Raw genomic sequence first — 11,026 nt, 5'->3', positions numbered from 1 at the left:
TGAAAATGACACTCAACATTTCTTAGGATTCTTTACTCTGTGCCTTTACCAGCCTTCTGTTCCATTCAAGTATCAGAACACTGTACCTATATTGGACTCATATCTCATTGGATCTCTACAGGGTTTGTGATCAACTGTTCACTGTCAGTTCATGGTAGAAAAGTCTGCCTTCATGATAGAATGACTGTCAAGTTTTTTAGCCAACTTAATCAAAAGCTTTTCCTCCATTATTCATTTTGGGGAGCAAGAGTGAGGTTCAACTTCGTCTTAAGTATATATCCCAAAACTTGAGTAGCCTGAATATTCTTCAATATTTAGGATTTTTACTTTCAAAAATCCATTGCCATCAAGTCAGAAACAACTCATAGCCGACCCTCCAGGAAGAGATTGCCCACCTTTCTCTCTTGTAGCCCACGGTGGATTTGAACCACCAGAGAGGCACTACCTTTGGGTTAGCAGTCCAGCTCTCTATAGTGTGTGCCACCAGAGTGCCACCACATGCAGAACTGGAAGACAATATAGTTTCAACCCTGTACTTTCCCAGTACAGCCTGGAAGGGAAGAGTAAACAAAATATTTTTGTTATAATAAATTTTCTGTGATAAATTCTGTCAAAGTTGGGAGGCTACAGAAAAGATTCCCCTTATCTGCAGAGGAGGTTTGAGCAGTATGACGAGTGCCACGTGCCTTTTACACAGTATTTCTGTACGTTAAGAGCACCTTCTGGGAAAGGGGAAGAGATGGAAGATGTTTACTATAGAACTCTCTAGCAATGGATGACTATTTTCTGAGTTTTGCTTTTTAGGGATCAGCAAATAAATTCCTTTCTTAAAACTGGAAGAAAAAAAAATAAAGGTTAAACAGGAAAGTTGGCAGGCAGTGAGATTGAGTCTGTGAGGAAGAACAATTCAGAAAAGAAGTATGAGAAGGAGTGTACAATTTGAAGAATGTAATCAACGTAACTGAATTATGCAAGTTGATTTAGTATGTATATATGTTGTATGTGGTCTAGGGGTAAGAAGCAGTGCTATCGAGTACAGCTCATAACCACCTGTGAACAGCAGATCTGAACCCGGTCCTATCCTGTGCCATCCTCTCTGACACACTTGAGCCCATTGCTGCAGTCACAGTGTCAATCCATCTCATCAAGTGTCTTTCTCTCTTTTGCTGATTCTTCACCTTTTCAAACACAATGTTCCTCTCCAGGAATAACCTCTCCTAGCAACATGCCCAAAGTATGTGAGTTAAAGTTTTGTCATCTTTGCCTCCAAAGACATACTTGTTTGTTCTGTTTGAAGTTCATAAGATATACAGGGCTCTTCTCCAACGCCATAGCTCAAAGGAATCCATTCTTCTACCATCCTTATTCATTGTCCAGCTTTCAAGTGCAAAGCAAATGATTGAAAAGACCATGCCCTGAATCAAGAGTACTTTAATTCCCAAACTGGCATCACCGCTTCTCAGTAATTTGGAGAGGTCCCTGACAGCAGACTTGCCCAATGCAATACATCTCCTGATCTCCTGACTGCTGGTACCAAGGGTGTTGAGTGTGGATCCAAGTAAGATAAAATCATTGACAACTTCAATCTTTTCTCCATCTAAGACCATGAGGTCCAGGCTGGGTTTAAAAGGGGTCGTGGTACTAGGGATATTGTAGCTGATGTTAGATGGATCTTAGTTGAAAGCAGGGAATACCAGAAGAATGTCTATCTGCGTTTCATTGATTATGCAAAGGCATTTGACTGTGTGGATCATCATAACAAACTGTGGCTGACTCTGAGAAGAATGGGAATCCCAGAACATTTAATCGTGCTAATGCGAAACCTATACTTGGACTAAGAGGCAGTCATCAGAACAGAGCAGGGTAACACTGCACGGTTCAAGATTGGGAAGGGTGTGCGCCAGTGATGTGTCCTATCTCCATACCTTTTCAACCTGTATGCAGAGCAGATTATCCGAGAGGCTGGGCTCTATGAGGAGAAGCGTGGCGTTAGAATTGGTGGAAAATCTATCAACAATCTGCGTTATGCAGATGACACAACTCTGCTCGCTGAAACTGAGGAGGACCTCATGCACTTACTGCAGAGGGTCAAGGACTGCAGCCTTCAGTATGGACTGAGGCTCAGTGTCAAAAAGACAAAGATTCTCACCACTGGACCAACTGGTAGCATCAGAATGGATGGCAAAGAGATTGAGATTGTTCACAGCTTCAGTTTGCTCGGCTCCACAGTCAACACTCTTGGCACCAGCAGCCAGGAAATCAAAACAACGTATTGCAATGGGAAAGTCTGCTGTTAGGGACCTCTCTAAAGTACTCAAGAGCAACGGTGTCTCTCTGGAGACTAAGGTGCACCTGATACAGGCCATGGTCTTTGCAATCACTTGTTATGCATCAGAGAGTTGGACAATGACTAGGGAGGATAGAAGGAGAATTGATGCCTTTGAGCTGTGGTGCTGGAGAAGAGTACTGAATGTTCCATGGACTGCCAAGAAAACAAACAGATTCATCCTAGAGAGGGTTAAACCAGGCTACTCCTTGGAGGCAAGGATTCTGGGACTTCATCTGACATAATTTGGACATGTTGTAAGGAGAGACAGGTCTTTGGAGAGGGGCATCATGCTGGGTAGAGTACAGGGACAGCACAGGAGGGGAAGACCCTCTATGAGGTGGATTGATACAGTGACTGGGGTAATCAGGATGGGTGTGTCAGAGGCAACGCGATTGGCACAGGATAGAGCAGGGTTTAGGGCTGTTGTACATAGGGTCGCTATAAGTCACAAACGACTCAACGGCACATAACAACAACAAAGATCATGTTACTTAGCAGTCAAGTGGTGATGAATTTTGTCTTCTTCATGTTGAGACGCAATCCATATTGAAGGCTGTAGTCTTTGATCTTCTGTAACAAATGTCATTTTCAGCAAACAAGGTTGTGTCATCTGCAGTCTGCAAACCATTATAAAACATTTAAGAAGAAATAGATTTCCAGTGGAAAACCATGCATCAAGATGTTGCTATTATTATTTGGTGCCATTGGGTCAACTACAACTTGTAGTGACCCTACCTGTAACAGAAGAAAAATTTGTCCCATCCAGTGCCATCATCACAATCTCTGATGTGCTTTTCCAACCATGATGTTCTTTTCTAAGAACTGATCCCTTCTGACAGCAGGTCGAAAGTATATGAGACAAATTTCAGCATCCTTGCTTCTGCAGGGGAGCTCTGGTGGCCTAGCGGCGAGAAGCTGCGTAACAATCCCTCACCTCTAAAAGACACCTTGCCTGCGCTTTGTCCAATACAGATTGGTTTGTTCTTTCAGTTGTCCGTGGTATATTCTGTATTCTTTGTCAACAACCACAACATTTCAAAAGAATCCATTTTTCTTTAGTCTTCCTTATTCATTGTCCAACTCCCACAAGCACAGGAAGTAATTAAAAATATGATAAATAATAAACAAATAAAATATTATCAATTACAAATGCATCATGTTCATTTTCTTTAGGAAAAGTATAGCGTCAGAGTGGAGTTCACCATATTTGTTAGATTTTCTTTCTTAACAACGCTCCTAAAAATAGATCTACAGCAAACACAGCAAAATGCTACGATTACATAAAGTTGGGTGATGTATACACTGGTAGTTTTAATATTACATTACACTTTTTTGGTTGAATTATTTTCATAATGTTAAAAGGAGAAAAAAATGCATTCACAAATTCTGTGTGAATGCAGGTGACAGAAAAAGCTTTAAAGAAAAAGACATGACTTGGTTCATCAAATCACTAAGGCACGAGGACACGTAACCACGAGGTCTGTGATGGCAGAGCGAGCAGCTGCAGTGTCTAACTGCATGCACTGCGTAGGTTCTAAGGGAGCTCTGGTGGCTTGTTGTTGTTGTAAGGTGCCACCGAGTCAAGTACGACTCATAGTGACGCTGTGCACAACAGATCTGAATCTTGTCCTATCCTGTCCTATCCTGTGCCATCCTCGCCATCTCTGATACACGTTGCACCATGTCAATCAATCTCAGTGGGGATCTTCTTCTCTTTCACTGACCCTCCACCCTCTGAGGTATAATATTCTTTTCCAAGCAATAGCCTCTCCTAGCAAAATGTCCAAATTATGAGAGACAGAGCTTTGTCATCTTTGCCTCTAAGGAGCACTTTGGTGGCAATCCATGGAATATTCAGTGTTCTTCTCCAACACCGCAACTCAAAGGCACCAATTCTTCTGTAATGCTTATTTATTATCCAGCTCTCCGATGTACAGTAATGGTAAGGAATTGCGCTGCCAACAAAAAGGTACATGGTTCGAATCCATCAATTGCTCTGCAAGAGAAAAATGGGCAATCTCCTGTCCTGTTAACTTGCTTCTGAAAACCTGCTGGAGGGTCAGCTATGGGTAAGCATCTCCAGACTCAACAGTACACAACAACAACATAGGTTCTAGGGTGTTCGATGGAAGAAGGAGCAGGCAGCCTGTCAACAAACATTAAACTTATACCCCTTTCTTTTTATTCACAGACATTTCCTCAGTTCTAGGACCATCAGAGGTCTTTACAGAGGCATTACTTAATCAGCTCTGCCAGCTTGGGGCCCAAGTAAACAGATCTCTGTTGACCTGGAAACTCGCTTTTGGCCACAGGGCACGGCAGTGTCTCTCACACTGTGGTTGATGCAGCAGTAGCCTTCAGTTTCTGACCTGAGTCAGTGGTGAAGGCGCACATTGTGGTACTGCTTCAAGGAGGAGAAATTAGACTCTGTTCTTCTTGCTGCAGGGTGTTAGTTCCAAGTAGACACTGAAATCCTCTCAGAAAAGGGGATGAGCCCAAGCCAATCTGATTATGAGAGCACTAAGAGTTCTTGGGGAGATTTCTCCAGTAGAGCATCTTCCTAAAATCTGGATTTTGTATCGTCCAGCAACATCTTGTTGCCAAGACTTGGCTTTTGTTTGTTGGTTTCTATGGATTTTATCCACATTTTAAAATGTACTCAGAACATCAGTTAAAACAGCATTGTTGATGGGCAGGGGCTGGGGGTGGCTAATCATAAGGTCGTACAATATGACGGGTGAAGAGAGAGGTGGATGAAGTAAAAGGGAAAGATCCAGTATGAAAAACAATGTATATGAGCTTTATAAAGAAACAGGTATTCTAAAAAAACAAACTGTATTATTGGTATAATGATTTACAGTCTCTTTTGAAAGATGGGCAATCTCCACTCCTGCAATTTACAGCTTCTGAAACCCAGTGAAGGGTCAGCTCTGAGTCTGTTGTGACGTAAAGGCAATGGGGGTTTTATATCTTTGTATTGTTGTTGATTTTTTTTTATTAGTGCAATAGGGCTGGGTAGAAAATATCAACACCAACCTTTACAGAATATCCTGGAAAACAAAATGACTCCACCAGCACTTTGAACAAAGTAAAAACTGTGTAAGGCTGGTTATGATATTTTATTGGTGTCCAATCAACAGGCCTATTAATAGTCAAAAGGAGCTCTGGCAGTACGGCACACAGTGCATCAGCCTGCTGACTGAAAACCGGCAGCTCAAACTCACCAGGCTCTCCATGGGAGAAAGACAGGCCATCTCCTCCTGTGCAGAATTATAACTCTGGAAAGCTAACGGGGAACCTCTCTGTGAGTGGGAATCCACGCACTCAATAGCACTGGGTTCATTAATAGCTGGTTGAATTATAGCAGCTTAAGATAAAGAAAAGCTCATCTCATTGTCCAGAGAAAGGACAGAAACATTTATCAAAGATGGAAGGAGTCTCAGAAATCACTGGCATTGTCTTGATCAAGAGTTGGAAAAGAATAGAACTTTCAGTCTGTGCCTCTACATCAGCTCATAGGATGAAACATTATAACTAAAGTTGGCCTGGGAACAAATGATGTTCTAAGCTATTTTTACAGAATCTACAAATATATAAGGAAGCCCAGTGATGTACTGTGTTATGTGCTGTACTGTCAACCAAAAGGCCAGGGTTCAAATCTACTAGCTGTTCCTTGGGAGAAATATGGACATACTCCTCCTGTAAATATTTACAGCCTCAGAAACCTGACAGAGAGTTGCTGGGAGTCAGAGTCACCTCAGATGCTGTGGGGTTTGAGGTTTTGGTATGGGTTTTCGGGGGGGGGGGCATGTTTGTTTTTGTTTTCATTTCAGATGTCAAAGTGAGCCCAGTCTTCTATTGGAGCTCTGTATCTCTGGACAGCAGGTACTCCAAACTATGATTACTGTAAAAGTGAGACCGCCAGACTCTTCTGAGAGTGAATCAAGGTACTGTTGTAGTTGTTGGGTGCCATCAAGTTATCCCTGACTCATAATGATCCTATGAACAATTCAAACCATGCCCAACCCTGTGCCCTCCTCTGTCTCCGCCATGCTCAAACTCATCTCTGCCATCTACCCCTCAGCCATCTACCCCACTGAGGATCTTCTCTTTCCCTGACCTCCATTCTCCAAGTCTGAGGTCTTTTTCCAAGAACTGACCCCTTCTGGCAACATGTATATGAAAGAAAGTTGCACCATCATTGTTTCCAAGGAGTATCCTGGTTGCACTTCCTCTAAGACAGATTTGTTTGTTCTTTTGACAGGCTATTCAGTACTCTTCACCGTCACCACAATTCAAAGGCATCAATTCTTCAGGGATATTTCTTATTCATTGCCCAACTTTCATATTCATACAAAGTAGCTGAAAATACCACAACTTGGCTCAGGCGCACCTTGGTCTTGAAACTGTCATTCTTGCTCCTCAGTGTTTTAAAGAGGTTCTTGACAGCAGATTTGCACAATGAAACATCTCTTCAGGAGGGGTGAGGAGGGAGTCACATTAGTAGCAGAGTATAATCACTCAGTCAGGACAGCTTCTGAAATGTGTCTGCAGGGACCTCAGTCTTGAGTCCCACGCTTTAAGTCAGTGTTACAAAGCTCTTAGTCCTGCCAACTATGGCTTTCCCCTCACCCTGCCCCAGTCCTCAAAAAAAACTTGGGCATAGCAGTCCCAAGGTCCACTCCACCTTATATCAGGTCTCTGGCCCTATGCTTCAACCACTGCTGTAAGCCTAGCTGGAACAAGAGCCTCTGGGCACGCATTGCATGCTTGCTTCTCCTTTGTTGGTAGTGAGATTTTCCATAACTTAACTTTTGGTTTCTTGATGACTGTTCCCACAGATATAGATTGTGGATACAAGTAAAATGAAATCTTGACCACTCCCCATCTCTTCTCCATCTATCATGATGTCACTTATTAATCCAATTGTGACAATTTTTGTTTTCTTTATGTTGAGGTATCATCCTTTTGGAAGGCTGTAGTCTCTGATCTTCTCCACTAAGTGTTTTGTTCATTCACTTTCAACAAGCAAGGTTGTGACAGCTGCATAACCTAGGTTGTTAATGAATCTTTCTCCAATCTTAATGCCATATTCTTCTTCATATAGTCCAGCTTCCGAGTCGAGCACAACTCATAACGAGCCCCTGAACAACAAATCTGAACCCTGCCCTACCCTGTGCCAACCTCACAATCTCTGTTCCAGCCCATTGCTGCAGTCACTGTGTCAAACCACCTAGTGGTGGTTGAGTCTTCCTCTCCTTCACTGTCCCTCCACCTTTCACATGATGTCCCTTTCTAAGGAACAGCCTCTTCCAACAACACATCCAAAATATATGAGACAAAGCTTCACCATCTTTGTCTCCAAGAACCACTCTGGCTTCACTTTCCCCAAGACATATGTACCTGTTTGTTCTTTTGGTAATCCATGGGGTATTCAGTCCTCCCCTCCAACCCTACACTCAAAGGCATCAATTCTTCTTCTATCATCCCTATTCATTGTCCAGCTCTCAGCAGGTACAAACAGACTTCTTTGGTTACCCTAAGCATAAGAGCCAGGTGGTTCTGCTTTAGGGATCTAGGAAGTTAAGTGAAGACAGCTGCAAACTGCTAAGGTAGCAGAGAGGGAAAGAGGGACTTGTAGGGGTTGGGAGGAGAGAGCATTCACTTAAAACAGCCTTTCAACCAAAACCCAAAGCTGAGAATCAGAAAGGCTGCCAAGAAAAATAAACAATTGGAACATGAATTTGCTCCAGATAAAATTAACTTTATCTGCCTCGTAATTTTTTTTAAAGCACACTGGAGGCACAGAGCAGTAAATGGAAACATAATTTCCATTTAGAAAATAGTAGCACATTATGAAACACAAGTAGACACACATAAAGTAGATCATAAAGTTATAGTAAGTAAGGCAGTGAAGCATTTCTACAGATTTAGGATCCCCTGAGCAACAATAATGAGTCAGAATCACTTTGGCAGCATTGAGTTTAGGGTTTTTTCCTTTTATTTTGTACAGAAGTTGGTACAAACAATTAATAGAGGGATTTTAATAAAAATTAACCCCTGATCCCACTTCACATCAACACCCCTGTTCAGTATGAAGAAGCCAGAGAGTCTGCTCCCAATTCCCAAATGAGAAACCCACAAGTGAAAAAGACAGTTTGTTTAATCACCATTGGACTATGCTTACCATTGTCCTCTATCATCTGGTCCTCACTGGATCCTTTCCATGTCCTTCACCTGCTCTCCCCACCAACCAAATTGTGCAGCCTTACAACTGCATCCCTGCAATTTTCATCCCTGCCCATCCTCATCCTTCTGCTCCCAACCCTCACCTCTGTGTATCCCCAGCATGTTTTTCCCAATAAAATTTAAAAAAAAAAAACCGGAACAACCCAGGGTACCTTGAAAGAAAGTCTTACTTATCTGTTTCCAAAAAAATCACAGCCATGAAACTCTCTGGACACAAAAGAAAAACTAGAAAAACTATTGTCTGAAACCATGTGTTTCAGAAAATTCTGAAAAGCCTGAGTCATCACAAATTGGAATTGACCCAAAGGCAACCAAAAAAGAAAAGGCTAATAAAACAATATTTTAAATGGAAAATGTACAAGTTCATCATGCACTGTTGTTGTTGCTGTTGCTAGGTGTCATCAAGTTGAGTGAGATTCCTCGTGATCCTGTGAACAACAGATCTTAAACTCGCCCTATCCTGCGCCATCCTCACATCTCTGAGAGGCGTAAGTCCACTGAGACATCCACGATGTCAACCTGTCTTGTTGAGGGTCTACCTCTCTGCCTCTGACCCTCCACCATTCCCAACATGACGTCTTTTTCCAAGGACTAGCTTCTCCATGTGACTACAGACACTTGAAATGTAACAGAGATGACACTGCAGTCCAGCTTAAAAAGAAATAATCTGCTCAGTGAATGTATTAGAACAATTAATTATTCAAGTATTTTTAAAAAATAATACATCCCTATCACATTATTCAGGGGGGGAAATATATTCTGAAAGAATTAAATATCTAAAGAGAAACAGAAAACTATTAAGAAGAAATTTTTTAATTTCTTTGTTCAGGGAAAGAAAAAGTTTCTTCAGTAAATGGACAAATTTTAAAAGCACTTACAGTAAAATAGAAATACATCTGACTGCAATTAAAAAAAAAAGACACTTCTATAAATGAAGAAGGGAGCACTGGTAGCTAAGTGGTAAGGGGCTGAGCTGCCAAACCAAAGGCAGGTGGTTCAAATCCACCAGGTGCTCTGTGGGATATAAGTGGGCAGTCTCCTCCCATGCTATTTATAACCTCTGAAACCCTTTGAAAGCGATGAGTCGCTTCTAACTTGATGACATACAGCCACCACAACCATAGGCACTCCTTTTTCTACTACTTACAGAATAAGTGTCCATGTTTTCATTCCACAAAGAATCTCTCAATGATTTTTTAAAAGGAAAACAGAAAACTAGTTACTGAAGGTTTTCTGATGCACTCAGAATAAAATAATAAATCTGTGTTCTGTGCAAAAATCCATTTAATAAAAATATAGTCATCTAACAACATAAGAAGGTAGTCTATTAACTATCTGATTTTAAAGAACTATCAAGTGTTTGAAAGGTCTGCTCACTTTTCACTTACTGGCAATTTAATGCCCACCTCCTTCTTCCCCAGCCTGTGGGTGAAATGGGTGTCAAGCTCTGGAAAAAAAAAAAAAAAGTGGAAAACAATCCTGTCAGTCACACAGATAGCTAGAGTGATTTCTCAATTCTTATAGCTATCATAATGGCAGCCGCTGATTTGAAATCTTATAAAACCAAGGAGCTCTGTGCTTTAACACATGCTTGGAATTCTTATTGCCATGAGGGACAATTGTTGTGATCTGTTCTGCCCCCTGCAGGTCATCCTCACAAAACGCCACTTCCCCTCTTGATCTTTATTTCCAACTCCTCTTCATCTCTATTTCTTGTGTACAAATTCTCTAATCAGCACGAGTAATTTGATAAAATCATAACTTCCTTTCATTGGTCTCCTCAGCACCAATCGCTTTTTGCAATCACTTTTCTAATACTGTAATTTCACCTTTGTTAATATAATAAAAATGCAACAGAAAATGAAAAATGTAAAGGAGACAGAGGGAATGTTTAGCATTTCTTTATCACATAATCAGCTGATTTTATTTCCTTCCACTATAACTCTGTTCGTGTTGGTGGTAGAAAGGCGAGAAGAGCTGCCTTCCAAATGTAACCCAGTTCAACAAGCTGACCACTTCAATTTCTCCCACTTCTTTCTTTTTTATTTACTTGTTTTGAGTTTGGTAAAAGTTTACAAAACATATTGGATTTCCACTCAAACAATGTACACATTTTGTTTTATAATAAACTACAACACTCACATTTGCATACCCCTTCTCAGCTTCAGGGCTTTATCCTTGAGCAAAAGGGGCTCTTTAAACCTTGCTGTTGTTGTGCGCTGAGTCATAGCTGCTCCTCCAATGGGTTTTCAGGAGGTGTAAATCCCATGGGAGGAGATTGCTTAACTTTCTCATAGCAGCTGGTGGATTCAAATTGTTGGTTATTTTAAGGAAGAAGTGCCTCTGTGGTATTACTGGTCACCTTATAAATCTACTGTTTAGCAAGGAGTTGGAAACAACCCAAATGCCCATCAACAAACGAGTGGGTAGAGAAGCTGTGGTATATTC

Source organism: Elephantulus edwardii, unplaced genomic scaffold, assembly GCF_000299155.1.
Source record: "Elephantulus edwardii isolate Elephantulus edwardi_28Jun2011 unplaced genomic scaffold, EleEdw1.0 scaffold00036, whole genome shotgun sequence".
Taxonomy (NCBI): domain Eukaryota; kingdom Metazoa; phylum Chordata; class Mammalia; order Macroscelidea; family Macroscelididae; genus Elephantulus; species Elephantulus edwardii.
The sequence above is the reverse complement of the archived record's forward strand: the minus strand, read 5'-3'. Positions refer to the sequence as shown.